The sequence below is a fragment of the Hylobates moloch genome, unplaced genomic scaffold, assembly GCF_009828535.3.
Source record: "Hylobates moloch isolate HMO894 unplaced genomic scaffold, HMol_V3 SCAFFOLD_3, whole genome shotgun sequence".
Lineage (NCBI taxonomy): Eukaryota > Metazoa > Chordata > Mammalia > Primates > Hylobatidae > Hylobates > Hylobates moloch.
Genome location: NW_026652278.1, coordinates 13,168,358 through 13,190,903, shown reverse-complemented (window position 1 = coordinate 13,190,903; position 22,546 = coordinate 13,168,358). Strand labels below are relative to the sequence as shown.

Here is a 22,546-nt window from a genome sequence, read left to right as displayed (position 1 = left end):
AAACCCATAGCCAACATCATATTTAATCATGAAATATCAAATGCAGTATTCCTCAGATAAGAAACAAAACAAGAATGCCTGTTTTTTACCACTTCTATTCAATTGGCCAGTTGATAAGGCACACTTTCTCTGTCTTATCTCTGCCAAAAAAAAGGGCATCCAGACTGGAATGAAAGAGGTAAAATTATCTTTATTCGCTCATGACATATTTATGTAGAAAAATTGATGGAATCTGCAAACATATTTTTGGAACTAATAAGTGAGGCTGGCAAGGTTGCAGGATACAAGATCAACACACAGAAATAAATTGTAGTACTATAAACTAGTAACAAATAAATTTAAAGGAAAACAATGCCATTTTCAATAGTATGCAAACATGAAATACCTCGGGATAAATCTGACAAAAATGTGTAAGATCTGTACAATAAAAACCACGCTGAGAGAAATTATAAAAGATATAAATAAATGGAAATTTTACTGTGTTCACATAATAATTTTGAGAAGAATCAATATTATTCAGATGTCAGTTATTCCCCAAGTGACCTAGAGTTAATGCAATCGCAATTAAAACTCCATTAGGCATTTTTTTTTTGGTAGACCTTGATAACTTGATTCAACACAATCCCAATTAAAATGTCAGTAGGCTTTTTTTTTTTTTTTTCCTAGAACTAATGTATGGGCCTCAAATTCATTCAGAGAAGCAAGATATCTACTATAATTAAAACAGCTTTATGATATTAAAGAAAATAGTTGGAGGACTTATACTACCTGAGTTCAAGACTTACATTAAAGCTATAGTAATTAAGACAGTATGATATTGGCATCAAAATGGACAAGTAGTCAATGCAACAGAGTCCAGTAATGACCCAGGTACATGTAGTTAATTTATTTTTGACAAAGGTATAAAGACAATTAAGTGTAGGAAAGACATTCTTTTTCAACAAATGCTATTGAAATAGTTGTAACTCCTATTTTAAAAATTAATTTTTATTCCTATCTTATACCTGTATAAAATTAACTCAATATGTATCATAGGTCTAAATGTAAAAGTTTAAATTTTAAATTATAAAACTTCTAGAAGAATATATAGGAGAAAATATTTGTGACCTTGGATAGGGGATGAATTTCTTAGAAATGATACCAAAAGCACAGTTCATTAAAAAAGATAAATTAGACTTTGTCAAAATTAAGACCATCTGCTTTTTGGTAGATACTCAAGAGATTGAAAATACAAGCTACTGGCTGAGATAATATAAATACACGTTTTTGTATTGCTAATACAAATTTATTTGCATTTGCAAATAAATACATCTGATAAAAGATATATGTCCAGGATATGTTATTAAAACTAATAAAACTCAATAACAACAAAAATGTCTGATAAAAAATGGGCAAAAGATTTGAATAGATATTTCACCGAACAAAATATATGAATGGCAAATAGGCATATGAATAGACTCTTAACATTATTATCACTCAGTTAAATGCAAATTAAAACTACAATGATATGCTAATACCCAAAGTTTTTTTTAAAAAACCGATCTTATCAAATGTTGGCAAGGATGTAGAGCAACTGGAACTCTGATATACTGTTGTCAAGAATGTGAAATGGTACAACTACTTTGGAAAATAGTTTAGTAATTCCTTTAAAGTGAATCATATACTTGTGATCCAGGAATTTCCCAAGGGAAATGAAAACATCTGTTCATACAAAGGCTTGTACACAAATATTTATAGCAACTTTATCTGTAACAGCCAAAAGCCAGAAACGATCAATGACAATCAACAGGTAAGTGAATAATTATGATATATTCATATAATGGAATAAGAGTCACCAACACAAGTAATGAACTATTGATATATGAAACAACCTGAATGAATCTCAAAATAATTAGGCTGAGTGATAGAAGCTCGACAAAAAAATCAGCATGATACTGTGTCTTTGTTTCTGCTGCCTTAACAAAATACCATAAACTGAGTACTTTATAAATAGCAGAAATTTCTTACACTTCTGAAGGCTAGAAGTCCCAGATCAGGGTGCCAGCATTGTAGGTCTCTTGTGAGGGCCCCATTCGAGATTGCAGACTACTGGCTTCTCACTGTAACCTCACAGAATGGAAGGGATGAGTTAGCTCTCTGGGGTCTCTTGTATAATGGGTGCTAATCCCATTAATTAGGTCTCTGCTTCATGACCTTGTCAGCTCTCAAAGGCTCTACCTCCTAATACCATCAACTTGGAGGTTAGGATTTCAACATATGAATTTGGGAGTGGGGGCACACAAACATTCAATCCATAGCAGTATGAGTCTCTTCATATAAATTTCTAGAAAATGAAAACTAATCTATAGTAACAGAAAGCAGATCAGTGGTTTGAGGGAGTGTGGGTGAGTAGGGGATGGCAGATGGAGCAGAATAGAGGGAGGGATTATAAAGGGGTACAAGGAACCTTTTGCCATGTGGGATAGATAAATTATCTTGATTGCGTTGTTGGTTTCATGGGGTATACAAAGCTTATGAAAATGAACTTTTTAAGTATGTGTGGCTTATTGTATGTCTTATACCTCAGTAAAAAGGTTCACAGAAATGATGCCAAAGAAACCATCATTCACCACTGGTGCAGTGCTCTAGAACATGGGCATTGGAGGTGGACATGCCTGGGTTCAAACCCAATCCTGCACCTGGGACACTACTTTTTTCTGTAAGTCTGTTTCTTCATTATAGAGGCTCAGACTGATGAATTAATATTATATTCTGCATACAAAATGGGGATAATAATGCCTCTCCAACAGGGTTGCGGTGAGGATCAGATGCACTAACATGTATAAATTGTGTGCATCATAGTAACTACTCAATCATCTGTCCTTTTTATTATTATTAGCACATATTTGGAAAATGAAGGGATAGTTCTTATGAAATGTGCTTTTGGCTCAATGGGAGACTAGTCCAGTGTGTCAGATGCAAATGAAAAGACCCATGAGGTTGGTTTCTCACTTTAAGTGATCTTGCCACATTCTGAAATTGAGCCTCCTCACTTCTGCTCAGCAACAAGAATGCAAATGTGCCCTGAAGCCTTGTTTGCAGAAAATATGACATTATTCTTATACCAGACAGGAACCATTCCCTTTGGAATGTCTGCATTGCTGCATCTGTCTCTAAGATTTCAGGAACATAAGTTATAAACAAGCATCTCTCTGCGGTTAATTCCAGTCAGTTGAAAATAAGGCCAGCTTCTAGAGACTAGGCTGGGGACCACGATTCCCCCATTGCACTAACCCTGCCTTGTTCCAAAAGCAACATCCTGTAAGAATGGGTTTGTGGATTTGTGAAAGCATTTAATACAGAGAGATGCCTATTAGTTTAAGCCTGACTTACTGAGTCCTCGTGAAGGCTGCCTGTACTTTTACAAAAGCTTTAGAAATTGCAGTGCTCGGGATGGTGCTTTGACATTGTGCTGGATTTATAGGAATGATGGTAACATCATTGAATAATATTTATCTTGGGTATGTTGTAATCAGATTTTGATCCTAATACCAAACTGCTATGGGGAGGGGGTAAACCTTTATTGTTTTTATGACTAATGGGGCTGTCTTTGCATTGTTGTTTACAAATTATTCTATAATATAATGCCTTCAGAGTATTTTTAAGATCAATCAGCAGAATTTTATAATTCCCCCATCAATTGGCACTCTTATGTTATTTTTCACAGATAATTGAGCCAGTGGCACATACGAGAGACTTCTTAGTCCACATCAAGATGGCAATTATTTGACTGTGTCAGTTACAAGGAGATGTTGTGCTCTTTGGGATGACTAGGCTGAGGGCCCTGTGAGAATAAGAACCAAGCTTGACTGTTTATGATCATATCCATAGCAACAAGCCCAGAGCTTGCCTCTTTCTCAGTACTAAATCAATATCTGTTCAGTGGCTGATCGATTGCTGAAAAGTGCTACTCTCTCAACTATTAGAAAAAACCCCTATCTCTGTATCATCTGTCTATCCACCCATCTATTATACTCCTTCCTCTGTTAAAAATACTTTTCCTGTATTCATAAATTTAATTCTAACAACTCTATGAGAGAGACTATTATTATCCACTTTTTACAGACAAGGAAACTGAGACACAGAGAGGTTAAGCAATTGCCTGAGGTCCCACAGCTGGCGAGTTATGGAGCTTGTGTAACCTTATTTTCTATGCCATAATCTCATTGATTTTTACAAGGACAGCCTGTTCTGTAGGTCCAGGTCTTTGCAATGTGGGAAAAATTGGAATAGGATAGATTTTATCTTTTGTACTTTTCCTAACCTCATGATTCTAATCCAAGTTGAAGACAGAAAAAGTGAAGGCCCAAATAAATTCAACTGTGTGTGTATGCATGTGTGTATATATGCATGTATGCTTGTGTGTGTATGCATGTGAATATATATGCATGTGTGCTTGTGTGTGTATGCATGTGTATATATATGCATGTGTGCATGTGTGTATACATGTGTGTATATATGCATGTGTGATTGTGTGTGTATGCATGTGTGTATATATGCATGTGTGCTTGTGTGTATACATGTGTGTATATATGCATGTGTGATTGTGTGTATGCATGTGTGTATATATGCACGTGTGCTTGTGTGTGTATACATGTGTGTATATATGCATGTGTGATTGTGTGTGTATGCATGTGTGTATATATGCATGTGTGCTTGTGTGTATACATGTGTATATATATGCATGTGTGCTTGTCTGTATGCATGTGTGTATATATGCATGTGTGCTTGTCTGTATGCATGTGTGTATATATGCATATGTGCTTGTGTGTGTATGCATGTGTATATATATGCATGTGTGCTTGTGTGTATGCATGTGTGTATATATGCATGTGTGCTTGTGTGTGTATGCATGTGAATATATATGTATGTGTGTATGCACAAGGACACATGTGTTTGCCCTGCCTGGGCATAATGGAGAGAGGGCAGAGAGAACCAGCAAGAGCAACCTCAGAATCCTAGTGAGAATTTGTAATGACTCTGGAAACACAAGAATAAGACCTTTCTGACATTTAAAAAATTCTGTGCACGTGTTTTAGGTGATGGCATTCCCCTGAAGAAGATTAAAATGTGACATAGCTGAAAATTCTCTTGAAGCTGAGAAAAAGTAGTTAATATTTAATAACAAATTTTGACCCTTGAGCATTAGAAGTATCTATCAGTGACTATACATACTCAATCCGATTTTGCTTTTCTGTAGCATTAATCATGGTAATATTTGGATTTTAAGGAAAAATAATTAGGAGAAAAGCAGAATTGGGGGCCCTCATCCATGTTCTACTTTCTAAAACTTCTGTGGGTAAATTTTCCTTAACAAAGATGGTTTGGTCTTGCTGATGGCATAATTTCAATAATGAATAATTCAGAGAAGCAGGCAGTGAATGTTAGCTGAAGACAGGAAATGTATCTTTGAATTCCTGTTCATTTTATGGGCCTTTGGAAGCAGCCACCTATCTATATAAAGCTCTCTAAGGGAAAAATGGGCACCATTCTTAGGCTAATGGGAAATAATGGTGTGATCAGTGAAGCTCTTTTCTTGGAAGCCTGCAATAGAGCTTAGCCACCTGAACCTCTCCACTTCACTGCTCTGGTATCTGGACTATTATCAAAGAAGGAGTATCAAAATGGCAGACTTTTACAGGGGAAATCAGCGATCCACCTGAAACAGTGCTAGTCTCTGGTGTGTGGATCTAGAAGGAACACAAAACTGAAAACTGATAAGGTGTCATTTCATCCAGCAGACCATGTAAGTGAAAATTCTGGCTTGCTCTGCTGTTTTCCAGTTTCTCCATGTCCAGGATGAAAATACTTTTGCCTTCTGGATTCTGAAACTGTTATGCATCTGTGCTCGGAGAGCTGATGGGGGATTGTGTGTCATCAATCAAGAGGCTTAACCATCCTCTCTATTAATTAGGGGACAGAACACTGCTTCTATTTAACTGCCCCCTACCCCAGTTGGTGAAACACCCTTTTCAAGTGTTTTCCTTGCACTGTGTTGAACACACACATAGGAGCGGATCTACCTATGCACAGGTGGATGTGTAGAAGTGAGTCAGATGAATGAGCATCTTTCTTTCCACATGCCCACTGCCTCCACCTTTGCTAGCAAGTCCCTGATGACTTGGCAGGGGCTTTCTACTATGTCGTGGGTAATAGTGGGGGACATCCTAGCTCAAACACAAACTCTCCAGCTTCCCAGGACTAGAGTTGGGCAGTACCAATCATCCTGAAATACCCCTATTGCTCCATCCTTCTGACAAACCAGTGTGAGGTCTTCGGTATTTTTCAAGTCTCAGCGATATATCTTTGACTTGAGACACCATGGTAATGGAAAGCAATTTCCATTCTTCCCAGGAACAACCCCCATGCCATCTCTTCATCCACTAGTCTGGCCCAGCAGGCCAGTTTCCTTATTGACTTTATTTCTATCCCTGCTAAGCCATGTCTTCCTCATATACTGAATTTCATATATCTACCTAAATTGTTGGTGATTTTAATTTTCTTCTTTATGCTTTGTGTAATGTAAAAGTGTTTTCCAATAAGACATTTATAATCAGAACTTCCTCCAAATACTAACCACCAAGTACATCCCACCTGTCTTCTATGATTTAACTCAACTTCTGTTTCCACTATGAATCATTCCCTTTCTTGGTGTTCAACTGGGTTTTGTATTCCATAACTACTGTAACACCCATTTCTTCATTCATTCCTTCATTTGCAGCAATTATTTACTGAGCGCCTGCTATGAGCTGGGCCCTGTTCCAGAACACTGCGTGACATACATTGTTTACATTTCTGCCTCTCCCCCGTAGGCCTTGAGTTCTATGGATTGCAGACTGTGATGGTTAATTTTGTGTTAACTTGACTGGTTTAAGAATGTCTAGATAGCTGGCAAACTATTTTTTCTGGATTTGTCTGTGAGGGCGTTTCTGGAAGAGATCAGCATTGGAATCAGTAGACTGGGTAAAGGAGATCTGCCTTCCGCAACATGAGTAGGCATCATCCAGTTGGTTGGGGGCCCAGATAGAACAAAAAGGCAGAGAAAGGGTGAACTCTCTCTCTTCTTGAGCTGCAATACCTATCTTCTGTCCTCAGATGTTGGCACTCCTAGTTCTCGGCCTTCAGACTTTACCCCAGATTCCTCCACAACCCCCGTGTGTTTTTCAGGCCTTTGTTCTCAGTCTGGGAGTTACACCATCAGATCCCTTGGTTCTCAGGCCTTCAGGCTTAGATGGAATTATGCCACCAGCTTTCTTAGTTCCAGCTTACAGATGGTAGGACTTCTCAGCATTTATAACCATGAGAGCCAATTCCCGTAATTAATAAATGTCCTCTTCTATATTGATGTATATCCTATTGGTTCTGTTTACCTAGAGAATCTTGACATACAGAGACTGAATCTCTCTCTCTCTTTTTTTTTTGAGATGGAGTTTCGCACTTGTTGCCCAGGCTGGAGTGCAGTGGCACTACCTTGGCTCACTGCAATCTCCACCTCAAGTGGAGTTCAAGTGGTTCTCCCACCTCAGCCTCCCAAAGAGCTGGGATCACAGGTGCCCGCCACCACACACAGCTAATTTTTATATTTTAGTAGAGATGGGGTTTCACCATGTTGGCCAGCCTGGTCTTGAACTCCTGACCTCAGGTGATCTGCCTGCCTTGGCCTCCCAAAGTGCTGGGATTACAGGCGTGAGCCATCACGCCTGGCACACAGACTGAATCTCTTACAGCTATGCTGATGCATAGATATGAGTTGACTACTCAGCAGGAGAAAACATTTTCTAGGAGAAGAAAATATTTATAGCTGCTCATGAAGGTGGCATGCTGATCTGTGGTACAACAACATGACAATCTAATTGCTTTGTGGTTGATATAAAGTATTAGGCTTGAGACGTCCATCTGAATTTTGGTTTCTCTGCCTAGATGTTTTCGTATCACTTCGAGGTCAGAATAGCCAGAATAACCATCGAGTCCCTGGTCAAAGGGCCAGCTGATGAGACCTTGATGTGGCTCTGGGTGAAAGTCAAGCTTTTAAGTACAGTTAAGGATCTCACCTAGACCCAGATCCAGCTCTGACCTCTGGTAGATGAGGACAGGGACTGGATGTTGTTTTTGGGAAGAATGAGAAATTCAGTTGGCCACACCACGGTGCCTCAAGTCAAAAGAGAGCCAGTGCTCTGCTGGATGGATGGTGCAAAGGACGTAGGAGCCCTCCTGACCAGCCTGTACCATTTGGGACTTAGGAAGGCTGAGCACTGTCATTAGAGCCCAACTGAAGGGGACTGGCCAAGGTCTCAAGACCCTCCTTTTGACTGATAGCTCTTGCTTTACCTCCTTCTCATCCTACATGCTTCATCCTCCCCAGACCTACTGATTTGGTTCTTGAGCTCTGTGGTCTCATCAGCTAACATGCTACTTGTCCTCTATTCTCTTCCCTCTGCCCCCCTCCATCCTTATCTTACCTTCCTTTGTCTCCCTTCAGATATTTACTGGGAAGCTGCTCAGGCTATGAGAATCCCACTATGGATTGCTTTATCTATTTACTATACAGGCATTGAGGACTAACATCTATTCACCATGGGTGAGACATTGGGACTAACACATCCAGAGGATGTGAGATGGGACAGAACAGCAAATTCGAGGGCCTGAAAGGGGTCCAGCCTGGCTAAGCACAGAGTAGGAAGAGAGCAGTGGCAAGAAATGATGCAGGAGGTATGGGCTGCAGCCAGGCCATTAAGAGTCTTGTGAGACATTTTGCACTTTGGTTTAAGAGCCAGGAAAGCCATTGCAGCCTTTAAGCTGAGGAGTGACACGGTCAGATTTGCATTTTATAAAGCTTGCTCTGCCTACAGCATGGACCATGGATTAGAGAGTGGCAAGAGTAGAGGCAGGGATCATTGAAGTGGCTGTTGCAGTGAGCAGCTGAGCCCAAAGGGAAGAAATGCAACAACTGAGAATATTTAGAGGAAGGTAGTGTGGCGAGTCCCCAGAGACCTAGAACCAGAAATACCATTTGACTCAACAATCCCATTACTGGGTATATACCCAAAGGAATATAAATCATTCTGTTATAAAGATACATGCACACATATGTTCACTGCAGCACTATTCACAATAGCAAAAATATGGAATCAACCCAAATGCCCACCAATGACAGACTGGATAAGGAAAATGTGGTACATATACACCATGCAGCCATAAAAAGAAATGAGATCATGTCCTTTGAAAGACATGGATGGAGCTGGAAGCCACTATCCTCAGCAAATTAACAGGAACAGAAAACCAAACACCACATGTTCTCACTTATAAGTGGGAATTGAATAATGGGAACACGTGGACACAGGGAGGGGAACAGCACACACTGGGGCCTGTCAGGGGGGTGGGGGAGGAAGAGCATAAGGATAAATAGCTAATGCATGCAGGGCTTAATACCTAGGTGATAGATTTATAGGTGCAGCAAACCACCATGGCACACGTTCACCTATGTAGCAAACCTGCACGTCCTGCACACGTACCCCAGAATAAAATAAAGAATATTTAGAAGAGAAGCCCACTGCTTTTAGAGAATAATTATATGGCTGGCCCACATATGTGGGTAAAGCTTTTAAATACCATCAGGCATCTCACCCAGACCCGGTTCCAAGGAGCAGGGGACAGTGGGAAAGGCCCCTACCTCCAAGGAGCTCATAGTCTAATATAAGTGATTCTTAGTTTCTGGGGTAGAATAAGAAACAGATGCCAAGACAGCCAATATGAATCTCTGGGGCAGAGGTACGTGGTTAAAAACACGTTTTAAAAAATGCCAATTTTTAACACAATCTGCAGAATGTGAAGTTCTGCAAAGTCTCAGTTAGTGATATTCATAGAAAAGCATGCAGGAACAATGGGTTATAAGATGTGTCAGTCGGGCGCGGTAGCTCACGCCTGTAATCCCAGCACTTTGGGAGGCCAAGGTGGGTGGATCACCTGAGGTCAGGAGTTTGAGACCAGCCTGGCCAACATGGTGAAACACCGCTTCTACTAAAATACAAAAATTAGCCTGGCGTAGTGGCGGGCGCCTATAATCCCAGCTACTTGGGAGGCTGAGGCACGAGAATCGCTCAAACCTGGGAGGTGGAGGTTGCAGTGAGCCGAGATTGCACCACTGCAGTCTAGCCTGGGCAACAAAGAGAGACTTTGTCCCAAAAAAAAAAAAAAAGTGTCAATCCTGGCATGGAAGGGAAACAGAACATGATAACTGATTAGATGATGGGATCCATTTGCAGTTGGGACAAGGGGAAAATGCTATTTTGGAAACCTTAGCAGTTTATGACAAAAACAGAGCAATCTTTGAGAGAGATGTTCCCCTTGCTTTGGGGGTCCCTTTAGTGAGCCCCTTTGGTCATGCAAATGGAAGTTAAGGACCTACCTCTTGCTACTGGGAGCATCTTTCTTATATATATATGAACTTGGGATTTTTGTAATCTCTAAAGAAAAGATAGTCAAGGCTTTCACATTCCTTGTGTGGCCGGAGATGGAAGCTTGAGTTGTCTTTAGGGCTCAAAGCTCCTCACCTTGGGGGAAATTATTATTTGATGCATTTGGCCGTGCAAAAGATAAAACTACAGTCTGAGTTTGGAATGGGTAATGAGGCATCCCCTGCCTAAGGATGGTGACTCCATTGAGAGTACAGTGACTCTGCAGAGATTTTATCTCAAACAGATTTGGCCTCAGGGAGTAAGGAAATGATCATGGAGGGTTTTTTTTTATGGGGACTATGAACTGACTCCAGAGACCTGACTGCTGCCTTGGGGATAAGGGAAAGAGGGTCATTGAGGATCCCTGGTGAAATTATTTGGTCCACAGGGTTGTGATACCTGATTTTTTTTTCCAACTTGTGTCTTGACTTCTATTATGTGCTTCTTAAACTTTGGCAACAGGTCTGCATTTGCAGTTTGAGTAAAGATTTTGCAACTAGAGACTGGGTAGATTGTAGAGAGCTGGAGTAAAGTGGCAGAGCAGGTAAGAGGTGACCAGGTATGACAGGTAGGAAGCTGGGGGAGCAGGGCAAGGTGGAGCCATGGGATATGGATGCATTTCCCAAGTATCTTTGGGAAAACTTGTTGTAGCTTTTTGGGAGGGGGCTCAGGTCAGGATTACTTTGTTATTATAGAAAATTGAATGGTAAAAAGGAAGAGAGAGATAGGGAGAGATTTGTTAAGGATACAAAATTACAGCTAGATAAGAGGGATAAGTTTTAGTGTTCTATACCTCTGTAGGATGAATATATGTAGGTAACATATTATATAGTTTCAAACAGCTAGAACAAGAATATCAAATGTTTGCAACACAAAGAAAGAAATGATGATTGAGATGATGCATATGTTTTACTTATACTGATTGGTGAGCAGATTAGTATATGTATCAAAACACCACTGTGTACCCCGTAAATATGCCATTATTACATCAGTTAAAAAATTAAGAAGTTAGATGCAAAAAAAAAAAGAGGAAATACTGGTCTCTAGAGGGCTGTAAAACTTAGTTTGCAGCTGTTGCCACAGGGCAGCAAGGTGCCAAGAGGAAGAAGTACTGGCACTATATTAGTTTCCTCAGACTGCCACAACAAAATAACATAGGCTGGGCAGCTAAACAGGAATTTCAGGCAAGAGAAAGAAATAAAAGGCATCCAAATTGGAAGAGAGGAAGTCAAACTATCTCTGTGTGCAGATGATATGATTCCATACCTAGAAAACCCCATAATCTCTGCTCAAAAGTCCGAGATCTGATACACAACTTCAAAGTTTCAGGATACAAAAATTGGTAGCATTTCTATACACCACCAATGTCCAAGCTGAGAGCTAAGTCAAGAACACACTCCTATTCATAATAGCCACAAAAAAATAAAATACCCAGGAATACGGCTAACCATGGAGGTGAAAGATCTTTACATGGAGAGCGACAAAACACTGATGAAAGAGTTTAGAGGCAACACAAACAAATGGAAAAACATTCCACATTCAGGGATAGGAAGAATCAATGTTATTAAAATGGCCATATCACCCAAAGCAATGTAAAGATTCAATGCTAGTCTTATCAAACTACCAATGACATTCTTCATAGAATTAGAAAAAGCTAATTCTAAAATTCATATGAAACCAAAGAAGAGCCAGAATAGCCAAAGCCATCCTAAGCAAAAAGAACCAAATCTGGCAGTATTACATTACCTGACTTCAAACTATACTTCAAGGCCACAGTAACCAAAATAGCATGGTACTGGTACAAACACAGATGAATGGAACAGAACAGAGAGTCCAGAAAAAAATGCCTCACATCTACAACCATCTGATCTTCAACACAGTTGACAAAAAAACAAGCAATGAGGAAAAGACTCCACCACTTTTATTTATGGTGCTGGGAAAACTGGCTATCCATATGCAGAAAATTAAAACTGGACCCGTTCCTTACATCATCTGCAAAAATCAGCTTAAGGTGGATTAAAGACTTGCATGTAAAACCTAAACTATAAACACCCTGGAAGATAATCTAGGAAATACCATTCTGGACATAGGTCTTGGCAAAAATTTCACGACGAAGATGCCAAAAGGAATTGCAGCTAAACCGAAGATTGACAAATGGGATCTAATTAAACTAAGGAGCTTCTGCACAGCAAAAGAAACTATCAGATTAAACAGGCAACCTTACCTACAGAATGGGAGAAAATATTTGCAAACTATGCAACCAATGAAGGACTAATATCCAGAATCTATATGGAGCTTAAATTACATGCAAAAAACAACCTCATTAAAAAGTGGGCAAAGGACACAAACACTTTTCAAAAGAAGACATACATATGGTCAAGAAGCCTGTGAAAATATGCTCAACAACACTAATCATTAGAGGAAGAGAAATCAAAACCACAATGAGATACCATCTCACAACAGTCAAAATGGCTATTATTAAAAAGTCGAGCTGGGTATGTTTGCCCACGCCTGTAATCCCAAGCACTCTGAGAGGTCAAGGTGGGCAGATCACCTGAGGTCAGGGGTTTGAGGCCAGCCTGGCCAACATAGTAAAACCCTGTCTCTACTAAAAATACAAAACTTAGCCAGGCATGGTGGCATGCACCTGCAATCCCAGCTACTAGGGAGACTGAGGCAGGAGAATTCCTTGAACCCAGGAGGTGAAGGTTGCAGTGAGCTGAGATCATGCCACTGCACTCCAGCCTGGGTGACAGAGCAAGACTCCATCTCAAAAAAAAAAAAAAAAAAAAAAAGATGCTGACAAGGTTGTGGAGAAAAGGGAACACTTACACACTGTTGATGGGAGTGTAAATTAATTCAACCATTGTGGAAAGCAGCGTGGTGATTTTTTCAAAGAACTTAAAACAGAATTACCGTTCAACCCAGCAATCTTATTACTGCGTATATACCCAAAGGAATAGAAATCATTCTATCATAAAGTCACATGTATGGCTGTGTTCATTGCAGCACTATTCATGAAAACAAAGATAAGGAATCAAGCTAAATGTGCATCAGTGGTAGACTAGATAAAGGAAATGCACATATACACCATGGAATACTATGCAGCCATAAAAAAGAATGATATCACATCCTTTGCAGCAACATGGATAGAATTGGAGGCCATTACTCTAAGCAAACTAATGCGGGAACAGAAAACCAAATATTGCATGTTCTTATTTATAAGTGGAGAACACATGGAGAACACATGGACACAAAAGAAACAACAGACAACAGGACCTACTTGAGAGTGGAGGATGTGGGGAGGGAGAGAATTGAAAAACGGCCTGTTGGGTACTATGCTTATTACCTGGGTGACAAGATAATCTGTAAACCAAACCCATGAAACACAATTTACCTATATAACAAACCTGCATGTGTACCCCTGAACCTAGAAGTTAAAAAGTAAAAGTATTTAATTACAAAAAAAAAAAGGAAAAGAAAACAAAACAGAAATTTGTATTATCGCCGTCCTGGAAGCTGGAAGTGCAAGATGAAAGTGCCAGCATGGCCGCGTTCTGGTGTGGGCCTTCTTCCTGGCTTATGTCATCCCACTGTGTCCTCATATGGCCTTTGTTGGGTGCCCCTGCATGAGAGGTGGGCTCACAAGCTCTGTTATCTCTACATATAAGGGCAGTAATCCCATTATGAGGGTTCTGACGTCCTCTGAGCCTACTACCTCTTAAAGGCCCACCTCCAAATGCCATCCCATCAGGGGTTAGAGTTTTAACATCTAAGCTTGGGGGCACACAAACATTTAGTCCATATCACAGTCCAAAGGAGGCACTGTGGAATAGCTGACATCTCAGCTCCCAGAATTAGAGAGTTTTTTGGCTGGGCCCAGCCATTTGTCTTTCAGAGGAATATGAACACTTGGAACTGACCAGGTCAATTTCAGTGGGCCTTTGAAGACTTGCAGAGCAGGAGTCAGATCTGGCCCAGCAGCAATAAAAATGATAAATATCAGGACCTTGTATGTATTGAGTGCTTCATGTGCTGTGCACTGTACATGAGTTATCATTAAATCTTCACGACTGTCCCATGAGAGGGCATTGGCATCTTCATACAACAGATGGAAGACGGGTGCTCAGGGAGACATTGCAGGCTGCCTGGCTGCTGAGCAGTGGCTGTCTCGCTTGGAGGCTGAGATCAGTTTCAGGTGAGTTTACCTAGATGCTCAGCATCTGGAAAAGTGAACCAAGAGTAGGAGGGCCCCACCCCCATACCTGGAGCCAATTCATCCGTCCCTGAGGGACTGAACTCTAGGTTCAGGACCCCCTACTGGGACCGACGCCATCCCCACCTCCTGTCCCCACTACCAACCAGCTGTCATGGTGTCTGTCCAGGTGAACTCCTGGCTGAGATAAAGGTGTTCACTTGGGTGGGCTTAGCCCATGCTGCCCACAAAGTGAAGCTCATCTAGGCACATTCTGTTTCCCACACTCGACAGCTGTAGGGGTCCCATGCTCAGCATAGCCCAGGTCAGTGTTGCTCCTGCATAGAGAGTGATCCACAAAGCATCTTAAAGCTCCTGAATGAAAACAACAACAAATCACAGTCCTTGCTTAAGGATGTTGTTATAAATGGGGTCCCTGTGGTGCCTCTGTGGAAAAGGCCAGTTGGCAACTCATGTGTTACAAGAGCACATCTGCACAATACATATAAGGTCCTGATATGCAGGATGCTTCCTGCAAAATTAATGGACCTGGTTAACAGAGATCTCCATAAAATATAGATGGCCACAGTCCCCAGGGTGGAAATGGAAAGAGATCGCCCCTGCTACGGTATGTGGTTTATTGAGGGCTATAAGTTCACAAGATGCTTTGCAGAATGTATAAAAAGAGGAGGTTCCTGGCTCCAGGGATTGCAAGCTGAAGACGGAAATCATTGAGTACTGAAGTTCAAACTCACTGCAACCTGCGATCGTTATCAAGAATAGACTTTAGGCAGACAGGCTAAAGACAGCTGTTCATTCTGAGGAAGTGTTTAAAGGAGATTAAGAATGATGATCTCTGAAGAAAGGCAGAATGTTAACTTAGAGTGAAAACAAAAACGTATGTACATCTCGAAGGCCTCAGAGACAAGGAGCTATATTAAATGTCAAATTAAAAGACAAGTCTTCAATGACAATAAATGCCTGCATCTGTTAACATGCAGCAGGAGCCTGCCATGGGCTTGGTGAGACGTGGATTATTTCTGTTCTGATTAAATTACCTTGGTTATATCTTCTCTGGGGGCAAAAGCCTCCACATTTGAAAGAATTGTGGTTAAGCCTTAAGGTGAACTCTGTAGCCTGATATAAGCATTTTAGGCATAGGAAGGAGCAGAGTTTAAACACACATACCTGAGCTGTTGTACTTAGTCTGATGAATTATAAAATGTCCCTACTGTCCCCTCCTCACTTCCACACCATCTCCCTTCTAGAAGCTTTGAAAAATTAAACTTGCTCTTAAACATGCATCAGCTGATGGATGTGACACACGTGTTAGTTATATTGTACAACCTCAAAGTAGGTTAGTTATACTATTATCTGTTTAAATCTATTATTATCTGTTTAAATCCAGGTTTCCTTTTTGAAAGCTGTAGTTTTTCCAGCTGATTCATATTCAAAATCACAGGCTGGGCTGACAAGCTATTACCTCACCCCAGACAAAATATCTAGTTGTATGTACAAAAAAGGAAAAAGAAAAGCTTCTTGTTTCTCAGTGCTCAGAAGAACATATTTTCTTTAAAGAAAATGCATGGGTTCTGTGTGTTGCCCATCCTGCTGTGCTGAACTTTGTGTCTGCGAGAGTCAGTGGAATCGGGATCATTAATGTGTTTCAAATGCTCCACGGAAATGGCTCTAAAGGAGAAGGTGCTAGCAAGCAGTACCCACGCATGCCTCCCTACATGTGCACATCTTGGCGGGGCCTCCTTTGAACAGTTCTGCAGGTGGTTTGGACACTGCTCAAGAGTCCCCTTGGCTGGCAGGCAACGGACCACTAGTCAGAAATAATTGCTTCTCCTCCTTTTCTTCTCTTTTCTCCCCACCTCTTTCCCTCTTCTTTAGATATTACATTTGAGGGGTGAGTTGGCTGTGGCCTCAGGACCCAGTGGAGTGCAGCCATAGCCCCCTGAAGGCCCTCTTCACTTGCTCTTCAGAGGGTGCTGGAGCACAGTTGCTGAGCACTTCCTGCTACTGGGCCTTTGGATCTGAGACCCGGGGCAGGCTTCCCTGGTAAAATGGGTTTGAGGACATAGAGGACCTTTGTTTCCTAAATCTAAGTGGCTCAACACTCCCAGCAGTCCACGGGGACTTGTCACCAGAGAGCATGAAATAGCAAGAGAAAGCCCTGTTTGGTCCCCACACCCAGGGCCAACATGGCCCGGCCGCTGTGTGGACAGAGTAAACCAAAGCCGTTCATCTTAGAGAGGGGAGAGAAGAGACCTCTCACCCGCAGCTCTCACCAGTGAGCGTGGCGCTGGCCTTGCCCTGGAGGCCGAATACTCCACCTAACAAAGGGTCCTCTCCACCGGGCAGGCTGCGTGGAGGGGGACAGAGAAGCCTTGAGATTCTTCCAGTAGAGTCCACTAAAAATCATCCTTGTATGTTATATCTTCTAGTACAACATCTGCTCTTTCTTGAGTGTCTCTTACTTCCACCACGCAGGAAGGCACCCAAGTGTGAATTCACACAATTCTAAAAATCAAAACAAACAAAAAACCCCAAGACCACCCAAAATTAGGATACCGTATGTTTTAGATACTGTTATGGCATATAATTATTGAAGTCAAGATGTTCCTAATATGCTAGCGGAGTTTATAGAATACTAGACGCTAGGTTCTATTTTCCCTTTATGGATGTGCTAAAAACAATCTCACTAGCTCTGTAGTGTGGTTTTGTGACATTCTTTGAGGTTGTTTTGTCAAGATTGTTTTCAGTGGTAAACAGCTTCATTTTCTAAAAGCTTCAACTCAAATTGGTTTTAAGATCAAAGTGAAGACCTTTTTTTTTTTTTTTTTGAGTTTCCATCAGTTAAGTGTTTGTGAAATTTCAGGGATGAATTAATGGTTCACAATGAAGCATCTTTTTTTTCTTCTTCCTTTCTTTCCACTTTTCCTATCCAGCTAGGCAGTGGCTGTGCCTGTCCCATGCTGGGACACCGGCCAGAGCAGGTCTTGCCAAGCCCACCAAAGGCTGCCCTGACTGCATGAGTTTCCTATCACTGCTGTAACAAGTGGCAACAGACAGAGTGGCTAAAAATGAAACACATTTAGTATCTTATGGCTGTTTAGACCGGAAGTCCCATACAGGTTGTGCTAGGCTGAAATAATTTGTTAGCAGGGCTGGTTTCTTTCTGGAAGCTCTAGGGGAGAACCTATTTCCTTGCCTTTTCCAGCTTCTAGAAGCCACCTCTCTCTCTCGAGGCCTAGCTTCTTCCTGCTTCAAAGCCAGCAAGAGTGGGTAGGGTGCCTTTCACATTGATCTGTTTTCTGCCTCTTCTTCCATTTTTAAGGACTTGTGATTAGATTGAGCCCATCTGGGTAATTCTGGATGCTCATGCCTTCTCAAGGTCAGCTGATCCACAACCTTAGTTGCACCTGCAACCTTCATTCTCTTTTCCCAGGTAAAATGACATATTGCAGGTTCTGAGATTAGGATGTGAACATCTTTTTTTTTTTTTTTTTTATGGCGGGGAGGTTGTTATTTGCCTGCCACAGTGAACGAGGCCTCTCTTTTGGCTCTGTGTCCTGTGTCCTCTCTGCTCAGTCTAACTGTACTGGGTGCCCACATTTTTCACTTTTTGAATGTATGTCAGCTTCTTTACCTGGCAGAATTCTCTTGGAGTTGTAGCAGGAGTGGCTGAAGCCTGGGGAAGCAGGGAAGCATGGTGAACCTGAAGAGGGCCCTGAGGTTGGAGGGGTGAGATAGGACTGCAGAGAAACTGGGAATGGGAGTTCTGGGCCTTTATGGGAAAGACGGGAGAGCAGGACCTGCTAAAGGTGTGGGCCTCATTAGGTATCTCTTATAAGTGTGGCCCTCTCTCACTAGCTACCTGCTGCAGGTGTGGCCCTCTCTCATGAAATACCTGCTGCAGGTGTGACCTCTCACTGGGTACCTGCTGCAGGTGTGACCCTCTCTTGTGGGATACCTGCTGTAGGGGTGACCCTCTCTCATTGGGTACCTGCTGCACGTGTGGCCCTCTCTCACTGGGTACCTGCTGAAGGTGTGAGCCTCTCTTGTCTAGGAGGTAGCTCCAGGTGGTGGTAATAGGGTGTGGCAGTGTAGGGTGCAGACCTGGGTCTGTGCGAACCACTTGGGTAATCTGCAATGCCAAGAGCTCGCTGCTGAGCAGCGAGGACTTCCCTGTGCTGGCCCCGAGTCAGCAGTGCAGCCTAGCTGTCTGTTCCCAGAGATCCACACCATCATTCATGCAGATTGTGGAAAAGGCACAGCAAATATTCAGTTTATGAAGTGGAGGCTGACAGCAATTTAGCCCAAGAGAATAATTGACTCAACTCTGCATGACCGGGGCCTGGGTGTCCCCTTTGCCACATACAGGAAAATCTATTCTTGGCCGAAATTGCTGTTTGATTTTTCCTTCCATACTTTTATATTCCTGAAGGTGACAAATAGTCTTCTGACAAATACAAAATTTCTCTGAAATCCTGCTGCCTGCAGCCTGATTTTCTTCTTCTTGTACATTGATGTGACTGCCCACAGCCTGGATTGATTGAGCTTGTTTACAGTGGGGTGAAGCCATTGATTTTAACTAAGTCCCCTTTCTAGAAATCAGCAGAATGCATCCATTTTGGCCTCCCATCCCATTCTCAGAACACTAATCAACTCGCTAAGTAATTTCTTCCAATTTATGAGCCCCAATTAGCCTCTCTCCAGAGACCCAGAGAATTGCGATTCATTTCCAAAAACTTTGAGTCATTAATTTTGAATCCTCATGTCCGAAGTTCAGGGAACTTATTCAATAAGACTTTAGATCATTTTCTAGTTGTTTCCTTTTGCATCACGTACTTCAGTACTTACAGTTAGTGGGCAAAGTGCTTTGGGCTAGAATCTCTCTGTTGAAAGGGGTCCTGGAGATCACTTGGCACCTTTTGTCTCCACCATTGCTGGAATTCCCTTTCTGATGTTTTTTCTAAGTCAGCGGCCCTCAAACTTCAATGTGTACAAGAACCACATGGAGAGCTTGTTTAAACAGTGTTGTGGGCCCCTGATTCTGACTCAGTGGGTCAAGGCGGGGCTTGAGAATTTGCATTTCCCACGAGCTCCCAGCTGATGTTGCTGCTGGTCCAGGGAGCCCATGTCAGGTGACGCTGATCTAGGCAGAATTTTTGGGGGCAGCTGTGCAAGGAGAAGTTTCAGTGGGCTATCGGGAAGGAGGGCCAGGTGAGGTAGTCTCACCAGGCATTTTAGTACCACAAATGTTTTGCCAAGATGACTACTTATGGGAGATTCTAGGTAGAGACACAAGGCATTGGTCCCCCAAGAGGGTGGGAAAGGAGAAACGGAGGCAAGCTAAAAACAAAAAACAACAAAAGAAATAGATAAGCTGCATGTGATTCTTAACTGTGCTAGTCCAGTTTTCTCTGTGATATGCAGAAAGAATTTCTGGGCAATATATCTGGTTACTTCTTAGTGTTTCTTATTTGAGGCCGGGTGCAGTGGCTCATGGTTGTAATCCCAGCACTTTGGGAGGCCGAGGTGGGTGGATCACCTGAGGTCAGAAGTTCGAGACCAGCCTGGACAACATGGTGAAACCTCGTCTCTACTGAAAATACAAAAGTTAGCCAAGCATGGTGGTTGGTGCCTGTAGTCCCAGCTACTCGGAGGCTGAGGCAGGAGAATTGCTTGAACCCGGGGGGCAGGGGTTGCAGTGATCCAAGATCACGCCACTGCATTCCAGCCTGGGCAACAGAACGAGTCTCTGTCTCAAAAAAAAAAAAAAAAAGCTGCTTATTTGAGTAATAATGACCGCATAGACTATTTTTTTCCACCACTGCCAAAGCTTTCCTGTTAATCCAACTCATTTAAGTTCATGTGTGTTCCTTTTTTCTCTAGACTTTTTTAGTGAGCATACTTTAGGAAACTGAACTGAACTTGAAACTGAAACTACCCTCCCAAAATCATCTCCAAGGTAGGTAAAATTTTAATTGGTTTAATTTTTAGAAGTGCCTTAAAAATTATTGTTATGAATTGACGTCAGTGAGCAAGGAAACCCCTCCAAGTTCGTGATCTCCTGCCTGCACTTTCCATTTCTTATCACATTTTGAAAGCTGACATTGTTTTGCCATGTCTCTAAGGGAACAGTGACTTTGATGCAATGAAACTCTTTCTAAGGCTTAATATTAATGATAATCATCAACAAATATGTATGATATGCCCGTGCAAAATGTCAAATGCTTTAAGTATTTAGAGGGGGTGCTTTCCTGATTTTTTAATACACTTAAAGTATGATTTATAAGTGGATTTGTGAGGATGCAATTTTTTTTTTTTTTTTTTTTGAGGCAGAGTCTCGCTCTGTCGCCCAGGCTGGAGTGCAGTGGCGCTATCTCGGCTCACTGCAGGCTCCACCTCCCGGGTTCAGGTCATTCTCCTGCCTCAGCCTCCCGAGTAGCTGGGACTACAGGCACCCGCCACCGTGCCTGGCTAATTTTTTTTGTATTTTTAGTAGAGACGGGGTTTCACCATATTAGCCAGGATGGTCTCCATCTGCTGACCTCCATCCGCCCGCCTCAGCCTCCCAAAGTGCTGGGATTACAGACATGAGCCACCGCGCCCGGCCAGATGCAAATATTTATAGAACATTTTATTTGCTTTATAAGATAGTTCACTAAAGGTTTTCCCTAAGTAGAAAATCCCCTCCTATGACTTAAGATCTGATTTATTTTTAAAAAATTGGACACTATTTTTGGGAACAAAATGATTATGAAAAATGAGGAATGGGCACAACGATGATCTGAGAGGTGAAGTAAACAGAAAATCATAATTATGAGTTTGCTGAGTGTCAGGTTTTCAAGCTTTTTAGTTGTGTTGGCCATGACTAAACACTATTCTTTCTTGCATAAGAGTTTGAAGGAAGAGGTAAAACCCAAAAAGAGTCCCAAAGATTCAATGGATAGACTAGGAAGGTGCTTGGAAAATTTGCAAATGATTTGGGGATGTGGTTAGGAATGAGTATAGAAAACCAGGAGAAAGGAGAAGAGGGTGGAGAATTACATAGAAGACTACAACTTGATAAACTGCCACAAAAAGGTAATGGTCTACACTATAAATGATGCATTTGAAGCCAATTTTAGTTTTATTTCCATAGCTTCTCTTAAAAGTTGTAGTTTGTTACCTTTGAGCGTAATTCCAGATTTTTAAAACTATCTCTATAAGGCTTTATTTAAATTCCACGAGAGCCAGGCCAGGAAGAAGAATCAAGCAGGATTCTTTAGTTCTAGTAATGACTTCCTCAATTCCCCACTGATTCACTTAGAGCTTTCTTTATTATTCCATTTTATTTTATTTTATTCTTTTGAGCAGCCATATCTGGAACAGAAAGCTTTTTCTAGGCCCCAAATATTTAGTGGCTGTGATATAATTCCTATTAAATGTTAAATGCTCACTGAACCCTGTCTTCTCAGCTTTCAGAGTAAATTATGACCGCCCACATGTTCTGGGACCAAGTGTTTTTTGACTCGCAGCAGGATGATAGAGAAGTTGTTATCCATGTTTGATTTATTTCACAGCCCAGCAAGGCCACAGGTGCCTCACCTTAGTATTGCTAATTCCAATCACGTTGCAAAGCCACGGACTGGGTGTCAGTCTTGCTTATTAAAGAGAGCCAGAGCATTCCTAATGCAAGCCAAGGGGAGAAGCTTTAGAGAATCTTAGGACACAGGGAAAGTCGGCTCTGATGCTCTCATATTTACCTTTATTTCCTGAGGTTTTGTCTTAAATACATTTCCCCTCTCACCTTACTTCTCCCTCCACCAGGGAGTGCCTACTGTGCTTTGAGGTTCATTTCAAA

General features: G+C 41.7%; 1 long non-coding RNA gene across 1 annotated transcript in view; it reads left to right on the top strand.

Moving 5' to 3' along the window:
• The window catches only part of LOC131383018 (uncharacterized), an 80,128-nt gene that overhangs the window by 8,264 nt on the left and 49,318 nt on the right, over positions 1 to 22,546 (top strand). The window contains exon 2 of the long non-coding RNA XR_009212691.1: positions 20,593 to 20,668. This is a non-coding gene — a long non-coding RNA (uncharacterized LOC131383018). The remainder of the gene's footprint in view (positions 1 to 20,592; positions 20,669 to 22,546) is intronic.